We start from the raw sequence: 16060 nt of genomic DNA, 5'->3' as shown, positions 1-16060 counted from the left end.
TTATAAAAATAAAAAATTAAAAATAAATTCAAGACTTAAAATTAAAAAGTAAAGAGAACAAATTTTATAAAAAATATATATATAAAAATAAGAACAAAGATATGCTTTTAGAGTACTAAATTGCACAAGATTAGCATTTGAATGATGTGACTGCATTTGCAGAGGTGATATATATATATATATACACATACATACCGGAAGGTATGAAATAAAACACATGGTTTGGTGGGTTAATATGTGATACCGGTAGGTTCATTATCACTTTTCAACCTCTCCTTTTCTTACCATGTCGTTGACACGACGTGATTACACAATGTAACATTGTTTCCTAATGGGAGGGGTGGCCAAATTACGCTAATGAGCAACTGGTTAATTGTCAGATTGGTTCGGTTAGTTAAAATAATAATAATAATAATAAACTGAACTAGTGAATATAACATCTCATAAGAACCCACGTCCACTGCCAATCTGTACACCACTACCCAAAAGCAGATGCCAACTAAAGAGCACGTGAATGTGAAAGAACAAGACACAATCATACAAATATGAAAGGCCCAAAATAGCTGAAGTTGACCAAACCTTCATTTGGGTCTTTCAGGCCCATTGGACCCCCCATTGACAGCCACTTTTCTCCCACTTCATATCTTATTAACTATTAACATTTAGGCCCGTTTGATAGTAATTTCTTTTCAAGAAAAATGTTTTTTTTCCATGTAATTTTTCACTTGTAAAGTGTTTGAGAGCCATTTTTATTTTTTCAGACAACTCATTTTCTCATTTATGGTCACTGATGAGTTTTTCCTTCAAATCATAGAAACGAATTTCCTTGGGGGAGGAGCTGCAATTTTCTTGGCAATTGAAGCAGCCAACCCACCACTTGGCCCAGAATAGAGGATGGGAAAACAGGGGATGCGGTCATCTCGATTATCCTACCTGTTGAGGGTCAAGCTAAGGGCTTTCAAGTCAAGATAGAGAGATGATCGAGGAGAAGCCTTGAGAGTCCCAGGGACAAGGCATGCATGGTTTGAAGACGAACCGACTGGAGGAGACTGCTGCTCGTGCGGAAATGGCAGAGGGGTAGAAAACAGGGGTACGAGTTCGGGAAGGAAAATGGAAGCTCCAGCTCCTCTGGAGCTTGTCTCGTTGCTTGCCTCAAACAAGGTCTATGAGAGGTTCCTGGGGTCTTCAAAACCAACTCAATTTATTAGCAAAAGCCAAGGGATTTCTCATTTCCGACAAGAAACAGGCAGCAGTTTCGCAGAAGGCTGGGAAATAGCGGAGAGAAGAGGTCCAGGGAGAAAAAGCAAGGCTGGCGAAGGTTCTAGGGGAATCTGAGGAAGGAGAAGATGGCCGAGTATGGAGCTAGAGGGAGCAAAAGGAGGCGGCTTCATCGGATTCCTGCCCGTCGTCGTCACTGCCGGCGATGGTGAAGGAGTTGCCGGTTGCTATGGGGGGGTGCTCGGTCCCAAGCTCAAGAAAATAGTGGTGGGCCACACCAATTTTTAAACTATTTGGACCATCCCTTAAAGCATGGCAGTGGGAATAAAAAATGAAAAATAAATTAATAAGTTTGGAAAATAATTTTTTTTTAGTTTTGTGCCTCCAAAAGATGGAGGCACAAAATTAAAAAAAGCAGTTTTACTAATTTCAAAAATTACCTAACATTTAGGTGAAAACAAAGGTGTCTTCAAAATTTGTAAATTTTTAACTTTTGGAAACAATAAAATTAAAAGTAAAATTAAAACATAAAGCATTTGAAAAAAAGTATAATAAAGACGACGGTAATTTTTAGTATGGATGCAGCCTTGTAATTAACACAATCTCCAGTGTAATTCTGTTTTGGGAAATTCTATTCAAAACTTGAAAATTTACTCTTCAAAACTCATGTCCCATCAAAATTTTCAATAATTTTAATATACCTCTTTTACCCCCACAACCCACAACAAACTCTTTTCTCCGATCACCTCTCATCCCCAGTCATCACCTAAATATATAAATACGCACTCTCGCATACTTATATATATATATATATATATATACACACAGTATGGCTGCGGCCATGACAGCGGCAACCATGTAACCAAGCGCACACACACATATACACTCACACACCAATACACTCACACACCTATATAAATATATATACACACACTTATATATATATATAGACAAGTTCCATGGCAGCCACGACCATGGAAACCCCCGCACCTCGCACCGGTGCGGGGGTTTCTGCAATCCCCGCACCGCGAGGTGCGGGAGTTTTTGAAATCCCCGCACCTTGCAGTGCGAGGGTTTCAGCAACCCCTGCATCGTGAGGTGCGGAGATTTCTAAAATCTCCGCACCTCGCGGTGCGGGGAATCAAGCCTTCCCCGACTGCTGGGAAGGCTTGATTAAATTTATTTTATTTTAATAAAATAAAATAAAAAATAATATAAATAAATAAATTCTAAATATCTGTATTTTAAGTAATTATAAATTAACTAATTTTAAATTTTAAATCATTGTAATTAAGTGTTGAATTTTTAATACTTAAAAAAAATTAAAATTTATTTTATTGAATTACTTAAAAATATGCATATTTAAAAATCCTATCATCATTTAAAATAATTTTTTTTAAATATATATATATCTTTACCTAATTCAATAAGATAAATTTAAAAATCCTATCATCATTTAAAATATATTCTTTTTAAATATATGTAATTATAAAAAAAATATATTTTAAATGATGATAGAATTTTTAGATATGTGTATCTTTAAGTAATTTAATAAGATAAATTAATTAATTTTAAATTCTTTTAAGTATTAAAAATTCAACACCATGATTTAAAATTTAAAATTAGTTAAATTATAATTACTTAAAATCCAGAAATTTTAAAAATTTTATTTGTATTATTTATTTATTTCTCCTCATGATCATCTCAATGCTGCTCCCCCAAATTCCACGATCACTTGCTTCAAGCAGTCAATGAGCTCTTCCCTTCTCACAATCCCCTTTTCATCCTCCTTCGCTCGAACCCCAACCCTCCAAACTCCCTCTATGAACTTGGCATCCGTCAGCTGATCCGCCCATTTCGGCATCCCAACCATGGGCACCCCGAGGCTCAGCCCTTCCAGCGTCGAGTTCCAGCTACAATGCGTCACAAAGCAACCGATGGCCCGGTGCGCCAGCATCTCTAGCTGGTTGCACCATGTCACGATGAGCCCCTCTTCCCTTGTGGATTCGATAAAACCATTAGGCAGCTTGTCAAGCTCATTTCCCCTCACCACCCAGATGAAGTTCACGTCACTGTCCTTCAGCCCCCATGCCATCTCCTCCATCTGCTCGGCCGACAATGAAACCATGCTCCCAAATGAGACGTACGCCACAGATTGGCATGGCTTTTCTTCCAGCCATTCCATGCACTCTCGCCAAGCTGCTTCCAGAGGCTGGCCCCGTACCCTCTGTCATCCTCAATTCTTCTATCCAGTATGCTGATGGCACCATTGGACCGATCATCTTCACCGACCATAGCTCCAACACTATTTTCGCCACATTAATTAGATACCATAAAATTACACGGATAGAATTAATTCATTAATAACCAATATTGAAAAGTTAAGGTTATGGAACGAGGATTGGCCGAATTATTAAGGCTAGCTAACGGTGAAAAGATTATTACCTCCGATTCCAATGCTTCAAAGGTGTTGTCAAACACCCAGTTAGCCTGCTCCAAGTTAGAGAACTGGCTTAGTTTCATCGCCAAGTAAGTAGGGTAGCTTCCCGGTGCCTGCAGGAAAGACGGAATGCCGCGGGATTTCAAAGGAGGAAGGCCGGGTAGTTGCAGCGACTGTTGTTTTTGTTTCCCAAAGAGGCCCAAGGCTATGGCGAAATATTCGGGTTTATCTTCATAGGCTTCGGCCCGGGATTGAAGTACCGTCTAAAATACCACCCATTGGCAGCCCATTAAAAGTCGGGCCATAAGCCCTTAATTAGGCCTTTGGAGGAGAAATGGGCAGAGCCCATTTGCTCAAGGCTTAAGGAAGCCCAAGCCGAGCCCAAGCCCAAGCCAAATGGCCCTTTGCAACCGTGCCCTAGCACCACCATATAAAAGGCATCTTTTCTGCCTTCTTTGCCCTCATTTGACGGCCTCTCTCTCTCTCTCTCTCTCTTCCTCTCTTTGCTCTCCCGATCCTTTCTTTCGATGGCTGAGATCCGTAAGCTGGTTCTTTCTTTCTTCGGTCAGATCTCATCCTTTTGGAGTGATCTTCCTTTCCGTTGGGAAGCCCATGGTCGGTCGGTGAGTAGCCTCTATTTACTTGGCGCGACAGATCCGCTTGAGGTAAGCTCTCGGGTACTGTTCTTCGTCTCATATCTTTGTGATCGTTCTTGTTCCTTGGTGGATCTTGTGGTGAACGTTACCTGTGTGGTTTTTGGGAGAAGATTGGTGTTCTGGCTGAGAGGGTTTAGGGCTCCGATTGGGGGGTCTTGTGTGGCTTGTCCCTTGTGAGCTTCCGTGAGGCTTGGTGTCCCTATTTTGGTGTTACCTGGGTGGTATAATCTGGACTAACCCAGATCTGAGCCTTGACAAGTTATTTACAGGGAGTTTCCCTTGCTCTATCGTAGTCTTGGCTGGTTTGTTCGATATCTATTTGTTTTGATTATATATATTGCTCTAACCTCTTTTCTGTTTTGGACTAGTTGTCTTCCGCAACAAATGGTATCAGAGCCTTATGTGTCTCCTGGGTTGTGCAAAATCAAACCCTAATCGAAAAAGCCCTCTGGTTTCTTCGATCGATTTTTTCACAGTAAGTGGTTCTAGGGTTTACTTGAAACCCGAATCGGTTAACTCCTATTGCTTTGTGCAGTGAATGATTTGGGGTAAACCAACCCCAGATCTGTGATCATCAGTCCGAGTAGCTTCGCCCTGACCGACGCGTGCCAGTCTACACTTCGGCTGGTAACGACGCGTGTAGTGACAGACTTTGGCGCGTGAAGGTTGGTAGGCTCGAGAGATCCGACTCGATTCCATTCTAGATCTCTCTCTTGAGATCTAGCTCGATAAATTTTGTATCAGCTTTAGTTATTTGTTCTGCTGTTACTGTTCTCAAATTTATTTTTTTTTGCCGATACATTCCTAGTGCATTCTGATAATTTACTGTGTGTGATATCAGTTATTCTTGGCTGTGTGCAAATCTATAATACTGATTACTTTGTAAATCAGTCTTCACTACTCTATTTAGTCCTGATCAGTTTTGTTTTATTAACCTCTTGAGAATTTGCTGCCTGAATTAATTTAAAACTGTGTGTTTGTATTAAATTTAATTAGGCTGCATATTCTGTGTGAAACTCATATACTTAGTGAGTATGACTACACACTTTGAACTAGGGGTTTTCAATGGGAAGGGGGACTTTTCTATTTGGCAACAAAAAATGAAGGGAATTTTAGTACAACAAAAGGTATCTAAGGCCATAGATGGTAAATACCCTGAAGGTACTAAAGAAGAACAAAAACTAGAAGCTGATGAATTGGCATACACTTCAATAATCTTACACCTCTCTGATTCAGTGTTAAGAAAGGTAAGAAAACTTAACATAACTAAAGAGCTATGGGAAAAACTGAAAAAATTATATGTAAAGAAGTCTACACCAAATAAACTCTATTTGTTAGAAATTTTTTTCAGTTTTAAGATTGACCCCTCTAAGGATCTAGATGACAATTTAGATGTTTTCAACAAATTAGTTCAAGATATCACTAATTGTGGTGAAACAGTATCTGAAGAATATAAGGTTGTGATCTTATTAAATGCAATTCCAGACATCTATAAAGAGGTAAAAAATGCCATTAAGTATGGTAGGGATACCTTAACACCTGAAATTGTTATATATTCTTTAAGAAGTAAAGAAATGGAACTTAAACATGAGAAAAGGCATGGTGAGGTCCATATGATGAGAGGTAGGTCCCAATTTAAAAATCAAGAGGGAGGTAGTAAGAAAAAGGGTAGAAGTAGGTCCAAATCCAAAAATCGAGGAAAGGGGAAAAAGTGCTATGGGTGTGGTAAGATTGGGCACTTTATTAAAGATTGCTATGCAGAGAAAAATAAAAATAAAGAAAAGGGTAAGGATCAAGAAGAAGCTAATGTAGTAACCTCATATGATCCTAGTGAAGTCTACATGCTCTTAGATTCTGATTCCACTGAAATTAATGTTGCTGCAAAATCATACATGCATGAATGGATCTTAGATTCAGGAGCATCATTTCATGTTACATCACAAAAACATTGGTTTGAAAACTTGCATGAATCTGAAGGTGGGCATGCCATAGTATGCAGTAACTTAGCATATAAAATCATTGGGGTAGGAAACATCTCTGTTAAGTTAGACAATGGCTATGTCTTAAATTTAAAAGATGTTAGATATATACCTGAAATGGCTAGAAATTTAATTTAAGTTGGAGAATTAGAAAAGAGTGGTCTTACTGGAAAAATTGAAAATGGGGTGTTAAAAATGTTTAAAGGATCAATGGTAGTATGTAAAGGGGTAAGGAGAAATGGGATCTATGTATTAAATGCTGAGGTAATTAATAATCTAGGATCCCATATAGCATCAATCAATCCTAATGTCACTATCAAGTGGCACAACAGGTTAGCACATGTGAGTGTTAAAGGGCTTAAGTTGCTAAGTGATAAAGGTGTTTTTGGTAAGGACTTTGTGTCTAATATCCCTTTCTGTGATCATTGTGTCCTAGGAAAACATCATAGGCTATCTTTCTCCTCTAATGTTCATAGAGCCTCTAGAGCCTTAGAATACATTCATTCAGATCTTTGGGGGCCAGCATCAAAACCCACATCAGGTGGTAATAGGTATTTTTTGTCTATGATTGATGATTACTCTAGGCGAGTTTGGGTTGTTCTCTTAAAAGATAAATCAGAAACTTTTAAAAGTTTTAAAAACTAGAAAACTCAAATAGAGAATCAAACTGACAAGAAAATAAAATACCTTAGGATTGATAATGGCTTAGAATTTTGCAATTCTGATTTTGATAACCTATGCAAGGAGTATGGAATTACTAGGCATAGAACAGTCCCCTACACTCCTCAACAGAATGGAGTAGCTGAGAGGATGAATAGGACACTCTTAGATAAGGTTAGGTGTATGATGATTAGTTCTAATATACCTAAGTCATTATGGGGAGAAGCAGTTATGACTGCATGTTACCTAGTTAATCTTACTCCTTCAGCTGCATTAAATGGTGATACTCCTTATGAAAAATGGCATGGAAAATGTGCCAACTACTCAATTCTTAGAACCTTTGGTTGTGCAGCCTTCACTCATCAAAATGAGGGAAAATTAGAGCCGAAAGCTAAGAATTGTGTTTTCTTAGGATATCCTGAAAGAGTCAAAGGGTATAGGCTATGGGATAGAAACCAAAAGGGAATAAGAATCATTGTTAGTAAAGATGTCACATTTAATGAATCAGAAATGCCTTGGACAAAGCCTTGTGGTGACAAAATTAATGAGGACAAGAGTCCTCAAGAAGAGTTGAAAAACTCAAGCACCCAAGCCCCTATGAATTTAGATCAGGTGGAGAACACTTCTTCAACCTCTAGTGAAGTAGAAAGTCAAAATCAGCCTGAAGTAAATGAGGAGAGAGAAACAGTAGAAGATTTTCAAAATGACCAGCCATCAGTTTCTGATTACCAACTAGCTAGGGATAGGGAAAGAAGATCTCATAGGTTACCTCAAAGATTAGCCTCAGATTTTGAATTAGCTTATGCAAGCTATTAAGACCTAGCTAAAAATGAGCCTAACACATATGAGGAAGCCATAAGAAGTAAATACTCAAAAGAATGGATAGAAGCAATGAAAGAAGAGATGAGTTCCCTCAACAAGAACCAAACTTGGGAATTAGTCCCTAGACCTAAGGATAAGTCCATTGTAGGTTGCAAGTGGATTTATAGGGTTAAGGAGGGTACAACTGATAGAGAACCAATAAGGTTTAAGGCTAGGTTAGTAGCCAAGGGATTTACACAAAAGGAAGGGGTAGATTATAATGAGATTTTTTCACCAGTTGTTAAGTACACTACCATTCGTGTCATGCTTGCATTAGTTGCATATTTTGACTGGGAACTTGAACAACTAGATGTAAAGACTGCTTTCTTGCATGGTGATTTAGAAGAAAAAATCTTTATGTATCAACCCAAAGGTTTTGAAGACAAAAGAAAGCCTGATTTTGTGTGTTTCTTAAAAAAATCCTTATATGGTTTAAAACAGTCCCCAAGACAGTGGTATAAACGTTTTGACTCCTTTGTTAAAACAATTGGTTTTAAAAGAAGTGAGTTTGATCATTGCTTGTATTTTCAGCACAAAAATAATGATGACTGTGTGTTTCTTTTACTTTATGTTGATGATATGCTTCTTATTGGTCCTGATGTCAAAAGGATAAATAGCATAAAATCTGCATTAGGTGGAGAATTTGACATGAAAGACCTAGGAATGGCTAAGAGAATCCTAGGTATGGAAATTGAAAGAGATAGGTCAAATTCTATGTTATTTTTGCATCAAATAGCATATGTGTTAAAAATTTTAAAAAGATTTGGTATGCATGATAGTAAATCAGTATCTTTGCCTTTAGGAAACCATTTCATATTATCTAAAGATAAATCTCCTGATAATGAGGAAGAAAAGGAATATATGAATAGAATCCCTTACTCAAATGCAATAGGTTCTGTCATGTATCTCATGGTATATACTAGGCCAGACCTAGCCTATGCAGTTAGTACTCTCAGCAGATTTATGACAAACCCAGGTCCCTATCATTGGGAAGCAGTGAAATGGTTATTAAAGTATTTAAGAGGCACTTATAATGTAGGATTAATATATAAGCATAAGTCTAATAATGTGATATTAAAAAGGTTTACTGATTCAGACTATGCTGGTGATAGAGATAATAGGAAGTCCACATCATCCTATGTATTTACTTTGTGTGAATCATGCATTAGTTGGAAGTCTCAGCTTCAACATATTGTTGCCCTCTCCACCACTGAGTCTGAATACATTGCTGCTACAGAGGCTATTAAGGAAGCTCTGTGGTTTAAGGGATTGCTAAATGAACTATGTGTTCTTAATGAAAATGTGACTGTTTTCTCTGATAGTCAATCTGCAATTCATTTATGTAAAAATCCTGTTTTTCATGAACGCACCAAACATATAGATGTGAGACTGCATTTTATTCGTGATATCGTATCTCAAAACATTATTAGATTGGAAAAAGTGCTTTCTGAATATAATCCTGCTGATATGGGAACTAAAATTTTGCCTGTGGCTAAATTTAAAAACTGCCTAGATTTACTTAACATTGGCAAAATTACTTGATAGTTGCTTATGCATCATCTGCATTATGTTGCATCTTGCTGTACATGTTTTTGTTTGTGTTTGCTGGCCTCTTTGGGAATCAGGTGGAGATTTGTTGTTTTTGTTTCCCAAAGAGGCCCAAGGCTATGACGAAATATTCGAGTTTATCTTCATAGGCTTCGGCCCGAGATTGAAGTACCGTCTAAAATACCACCCATTGGCAGCCCATTAAAAGTCGGGCCATAAGCCCTTAATTAGGCCTTTGGAGGAGAAATGGGCTGAGCCCATTTGCTCAAGGCTTAAGGAAGCCCAAGCCGAGCCAGAGCCCAAGCCAAATGGCCCTTTGCAACCGTGCCCTAGCACCACCATATAAAAGGCATCTTTTCTGCCTTCTTTGCCCTCATTTGACGGCCTTTCTCTCTCTTCCTCTCTTTGCTCTCCCGATCATTTCCTTCGATGGCTGAGATCCGTAAGCTGGTTCTTTCCTTCTTTGGTCAGATCTCATCCTCTTGGAGTGATCTTCCTTTCCTTTGGGAAGCCCATGGTCGGTCGGTGAGTAGCCTCTATTTACTTGGCGCGACAAATCCACTTGAGGTAAGCTCTCGGGTACTGTTCTTCGTCTCATATCTCTGTGATCGTTCTTGTTCCTTGGTGGATCTTGTGGTGAACGTTACCTGTGTGGTTTTTGGGAGAAGATTGGTGTTCTGGCCGAGAGGGTTTAGGGCTCCGATTTGGGGGTCTTGTGTGGCTTGTCCCTTGTGAGCTTCCGTGAGGCTTGGTGTCCCTATTTTGGTGTTACCTGGGTGGTATAATCTGGACTGACCCAGATCTGAGCCTTGACAAGTTATTTACAGGGAGTTTCCCTTGCTCTATCGTAGTCTTGGCTGGTTTGTTCGATATCTATTTGTTTTGATTATATATATTGCTCTAACCTCTTTTCTGTTTTGGACTAGTTGTCTTTCGCAACAGCGAAAACTCATCATCATCTAGCTTTAGCGGTAGGCTAAGCTCGCCGCTATGCAACAGGCAGAAAATCGAGCAGACTGCCGCCGAGTTGGTGGATAAGGAGGCTCCATGGATGCCGTGTTCCCTGGCCACGTTGAGAGCCCAAGGAAGAAACGAATCATAAAGCACGTGTTGCGAATAGACAACAAGACCTTAGGGTATTCACCAAATACGATTCAATCGGAGATTAAAGATAGCAATAATAGAAGGCTCGATATCAAAACATATACAAACTGAAACAAAGAACAAAAATGAAAAATAGTAAAGGGAGACGAGAATTTTTATCGTGATTCACCTTAAAAGAGACTACGTCCACGTTGAGCTCTGGTGAGAAGAGATTATTGCACTAAGCACAGAATCAGAGATTACACCTGTAATACCCAAGAACTTTGGGTTATTATTTTAAAGGAAAATTGGAAATTTGGAAAAATTAAGTATCTGAAAAGCCCGAAAAATTTGCCGAATCAGCCGAAAAGAGTACCCTAAGGCTTAAATGTCTAAGGAAATAGGAATGCCTCTAGCAAGAATCTCGAGGCATGATTTTTAGGACCGAAAGAAATGCAATCGGGAATAATTTTTGGTACAATAAAAATGCAGCTGCCATTTAAGCTGCAAAACCGAATTCTCGCAGGAGACTCCTGAAATGATGATGGAAGCTATGGGAAGCTTCGGTTTATCACGTAGAACAACCCTTTAGAGGTTTCAGGAAGAAACGAGTAGGTTTAAAGCCAACACGGAGAAATGGGCCTAAGTGCAATTTTCCAAAGTTGCCCAAGGAGGGTCAAAATGACATTTTTTGCAAAAGTTTCAAAGAGGAAATGAAAAGATTGGAACTTAAAGGGCTCAATTGAAATTAAGGAAAGAGTAGGGGTTGTGAGGAAATGGGGCAAAATGGGAAAAATCGAAACTGAAGGGCCAAAGTGCAAAAAAAAAAAAAAAAAAAAGAAGAAAAATTTGGCCATGGCTTTTGACAGTGGCGCACAATCTCTAGCCGGCTGTTTCAGGCAATGGGTTAGCACGATGGATGGTTGGGGATCTCATAGGAGTCATCATGAGCCGACAACGGCCACCGGAGTGGCCGAAATTTCGAGAAAATCGGCCAAGAAAGCTGGCCGAAAATGGGAGATCTGCAACTCACATTTGCAGGGAAATATTAGTGCTTTTAGGTCGATCTAGGGGTGGTGGAGACTCCTAAGGCAATGGGCAAGGCATCCAAGGCCATTTGAAGCTTTGAAATCGCCTATAAATAGAGCTCGAAGATGGCCGAAATTTTTAAAAAAAGAACCTTCAAATCGAGGGCTATTTTGAACAAATTGAGAGGCAAGGATAAGGGGCTTTTTTTCCCATGGCTTGAGGGTCGTATCTGGAGCATTTGGTGAGCATCGGAGCAGAAACGAAGCCAAATCGAAGCCTTGCCGGAACCCTAGGCGGACCGCCTGGCTGAGACTTCAAGGCCTTCGTTGACCAGCTTCCGGACCTTCTTTCGAGCCCATTCAGGTACCATTGTGATTGAATTGGCCTAAGCTTCATTTTGGTATAGATTTTGCATTTTTTCGGCAAGCCGTAGCTGGAGAAGATGACCGGCGCGTGGGCCCCACGCGCCAGTCTCACTCGTCCTAGCACGCGCCAGCTCGTGTGGACACGTGCGGGCTTGGTTTTTTGTGCAATTTTTTTAAATAGTTTAGAAAAATAATTTAGAATTTCCTATGTAAAAATATTTGGAGAAAAATAAGTGTAGGTATTTATTTTGGAATATTAATAAGGAAAAATAGAGAAAAAGGCAAGAAAATTGAATAAAAATAGTTTTTATTGATTATTTAAACAAATATCTTGCCTAGGGTGCTTTGGGAAGTGAGGTGAAACATTTGGTGCAAATTTCAAGGTTGGCACGCAAATCGAGGTAGTTTGCACACTTTTCGAGGTATCCCGATAACTGTGAAACGTGAGTAGTTTTGTCTCTATAACCCATATATGATATGATTTCTTTTCTATGCATGATATTCTCACATGTTGTAATCATTTTCGTCCATATACTGTTGCATGGGAAAACGTGATATATGCACGACACAATATTTTTGTTATATTAAAACTCGTGCATAGGGTTGGGATGTTACCCTAAGAGTGTAGCCGAAATTCCCCTAGGGCAATTAAAGGAACAACGTTAGGTTTATCCTGCAGAGGTTCGGGATTCTGTATAGGGTTCTATGTCGGGCCAGTAGGCCTGGGAAGTTACATTATGGGTATATGTTTATAAATATCCATACATCATGCATCATTTATTCATGCTTATCTAACCCTCACTTAGAAGATTTCATCTTCTAATATTGGATTATGTCCCTGGAATATTTCACGTTCCAAGCGAGGCAAGCAGTCGAAAAGGCAAGGAAGTGATCGAGGCATGATCGTGATGGAGATTTTGTGGGTCCCTTGTGAAACTAGGACTATCTATTTTATTCAGATGTATTGTTTAGATTTTAATATTATTGGTGATGTTATGTTGGGTGAACGATTCGTATGTACCCATATGTGTTGTGTTTTTGAAGTTTCTTACAAGTTCTGATTTTGCTTCCGCTTATATTTAAAGTGTGTCATTCCTTTATTATGTTTGGGTGTGTCATTAAATAAAAGTTATGTTGAGGATTTATTGTCGATTTATGTTTGATGTAAAAAAAAAAAAAAAATCTTAGCATATATTAATGCCCTGGAAGGCGGGGTGTTACAACACCCTCAAAAACCCTTACAATCCCTTTGTACAAACAATGATTCGAAAAACAAAAAATGCCCAATAATCACAAAATAGAGATTAAAGGCAAACCTATCGAACCATATAATCAAAAGAATCTATATAGAGTATTTACAGAGAATAAAAAAAAAGACCCACCAGAAACCTAAGCCTGAAGCCAGCAAGAAAACCCTTCTGGATGTTACCCTCTTCTTTCCTCTCTTATTTCTTTTGATTTCATCTTATTCGTCTGACCGTTCACATCCCGAGGCATGAGATTAAAAGCGATGATGAATGGCTGGGATCACGCCTCATAAAGCATGGATGAAGGGCTGAGATCAAATTGTGTAAGCACGAAAATTATTCCAACAGATATGGCAGTCGGGTAAGGAATCCAAATAGGCGAGAAGGTAATCGGGTGAAGAACAATCAGGTGCTATCAAGGAGCTGTGGATGGTTGCCACGTGTTGCCATCCAACAGTTGCCAAATGGCAACCTGCGGTTACAGCACGTGGCCTTTCAATCTGCTAATTCCAACGACGTCGTTTGGTGCTTCACAACCAACACCACGCAGTTAACTGGGAAGCCAGAGCTTTTGTACTTGGCGATGAGCTGAGACAAAGTTATGGAACCATTGGACTTGAAGGAATTTAGGTAGATCCATTACAAAAAAATTGATTTTTTGCAATGATTTTTAAAATTTTCGCAAAACATGGCATTTTATGATGGTTTACAAACTGTCGCAAAATACGTTTTTAGAGGCGATTTTTTTAACATTTTACGGTGATTTTTCAAAATCGTTGTAAAATTCATTAAAACATTTAATTTTGTAGCAATTTTTAAAAAATCACGTCAAATTTAAAAAATAATTAAATAATTAAAAATAAAATTGAATTTAGCGATCGTTTCTCAAAAATCGCTGCTAAATTAAAAAATAATTAAATAATTAAAATTAAAATACATTTGTTGCGATTTTTCAAAATCACTGCAAAATTGACTAAAAATTGAATTTAGCGACAGTTTTTGAGAAATCGTCGTTAAATTAAAAAATAATTAAATAATCTAAAATTAAAATTAAATTAACATTTGTGGCAGTTTTTTAAAACCGTCACAAATTTTTTTAAAAAATTTAATTTAGCAACGGTTTTTCAAAACCGTCACTAAATTAAAAAATAATTAAATAATTCAAACTTAAAATTAAATTTACATTTGCGGCGATTTTTTAAGACCGTCGCAAAATTCATTAAAAAATTTGAATAATTAAAATTATTTTAATTAAATAATTAATATTGTCAAATTATTAAAAAATTAAAAATTTGCGGTTTTTAATTTTAATTATTTTAATTAAATAATTCAAATTAAAATTAAATTAACATTTGAATTTAAATGTTACTTTAAAATTTGAATTTTACTTAATTTAAATTAATTAAGTAATTTAAAATTTTAATTAAAATTAAAATTAATTTAAAATTTTGAATTTTTTAGAAGAAAATAATTAAAAATTAAATTAATAAAAAGAAATATAAAATATTGAAAATAAATTTAAAATTTAATTTAAATTAATCGCAAAATTAATGAAAGATTTTAATTAAAAGAATAAAAATAAAAAGAAATTTAACAAAATTTTAATATATAGAATTTTAATAATTTCAAAAAATATATAAAATCTTTTTTTTATTTTTTAATCAATTAATTTATTTAATTTAATTCAATTAATTTATTCCTTTATTGTTTTAAAAAATAATAAATTAATTAATACTTTTTAATTTATATTAAAAAATATAAAATATAATTCTGAAAAATAGTGATTGGATTGATATATAATTTATATGCGCAGTTAAATAATAAGGGAGTTTGACAGATCAGACGATTTCGCGTGCGCATGCGCACAAGAGAGGTCGTAGATTTGAGATCGAGGAAGGAAGGTAAATTTTCAAATCGCCACATGGCGCGCGGACATGCAGCCACGTGGCTGGGCCGGTCCAGGAGGGCGCAGGCGACTGGGAGAAATTAAAAATTTTAATTTTTTTTATTTTTACAGCGGTTATAAAATAGCTGCTAAAATTAAAAATTTTAATTTTGATGGCTGTTCAAAAACTATCATAAATCACTAATTTTACAGCTGTTTAAAAACTGAGACATCCTTGCTTCCGGCTTGGGCAAAGCTGGACTCGTCAAAACCATCGGGGATGGGCTCTACGCAGACGTTTGGAGCGCAGATGGAGCGGGCGGTGTAATGGGTGGTGGCCAAAGTGGCTTTGACGCCTCTGAAAGCCAAGGGCTTTGCGAATTGGAGGAGAGGGTTGATGTGGCCTTGGCCTGGGTATGGAATCAGCACCACATGTGCATGGCCTCTTCTTCCATCATTCTTAATTTCCTCCATTTTCCGTTCTGGGTTTAATTTGCTGCTTTTGTTTGTTCAAGATTTTCCTATTTATAGGCTGTTGCTGTGATTCGTCGAGAAGGAAGCACTAAAAGATCTAGCAGCTTACGTATATGTGCGGGCGTGCGTGTGTGACGTGGAGTTGTCTGCCTAATTTTAGGTACGATATAAGTTGATAAGTTTTAAGTTTCTTTCCAGGCACTTCAAACTACAAGCCAATGGGTTGGTAGCCTTGTTCGTAGGTAGTTTGGCTTGTATGTCTCCTCAAATCTTTATCATTGCACGTCAAACATCTTTTAAGCAATTTATAAAAACTTTGATCAATTACTTGTGTAGCGTAAATAATCAAAGGAAGAAATGAAGAAGAAAAAGAGAAAATGAAAAAGAAAAAAAAGAAAAAATAAAGAAAAATAGAGAAAATTAAGAAAGAGTTTCTGAAAAATCCTAAAAAACTTTAAAAATTAGTTTGGGGCTAGAGAAGTATGCACGAAGCCAATAAATTGACCAGACACGCATTTCAATGTTAGAGCACATATTTCAAGGAAGCTTCAGAAGCTAAGTTAAGGTGAGTAAAATTTCTTAAAAAATTTTAAAAAATCAGGATAGTTATTGTAA

At 37.4% G+C, this 16060-nt stretch overlaps 1 pseudogene; it reads right to left on the bottom strand.

The window, feature by feature from the left end:
* Positions 1-2917: 2917 nt before the first annotated feature.
* LOC127796441 (UDP-glycosyltransferase 74B1-like) lies at positions 2918-15448 on the bottom strand (annotated as a pseudogene).
* Between the last annotated feature and the right edge of the window lie 612 nt (positions 15449-16060).

Source organism: Diospyros lotus, chromosome 3 (genome assembly GCF_014633365.1).
Source record: "Diospyros lotus cultivar Yz01 chromosome 3, ASM1463336v1, whole genome shotgun sequence".
In the NCBI taxonomy this organism is placed as follows: Eukaryota; Viridiplantae; Streptophyta; class Magnoliopsida; order Ericales; family Ebenaceae; genus Diospyros; species Diospyros lotus.
This window is presented reverse-complemented; position numbering and strand designations above follow the sequence as displayed.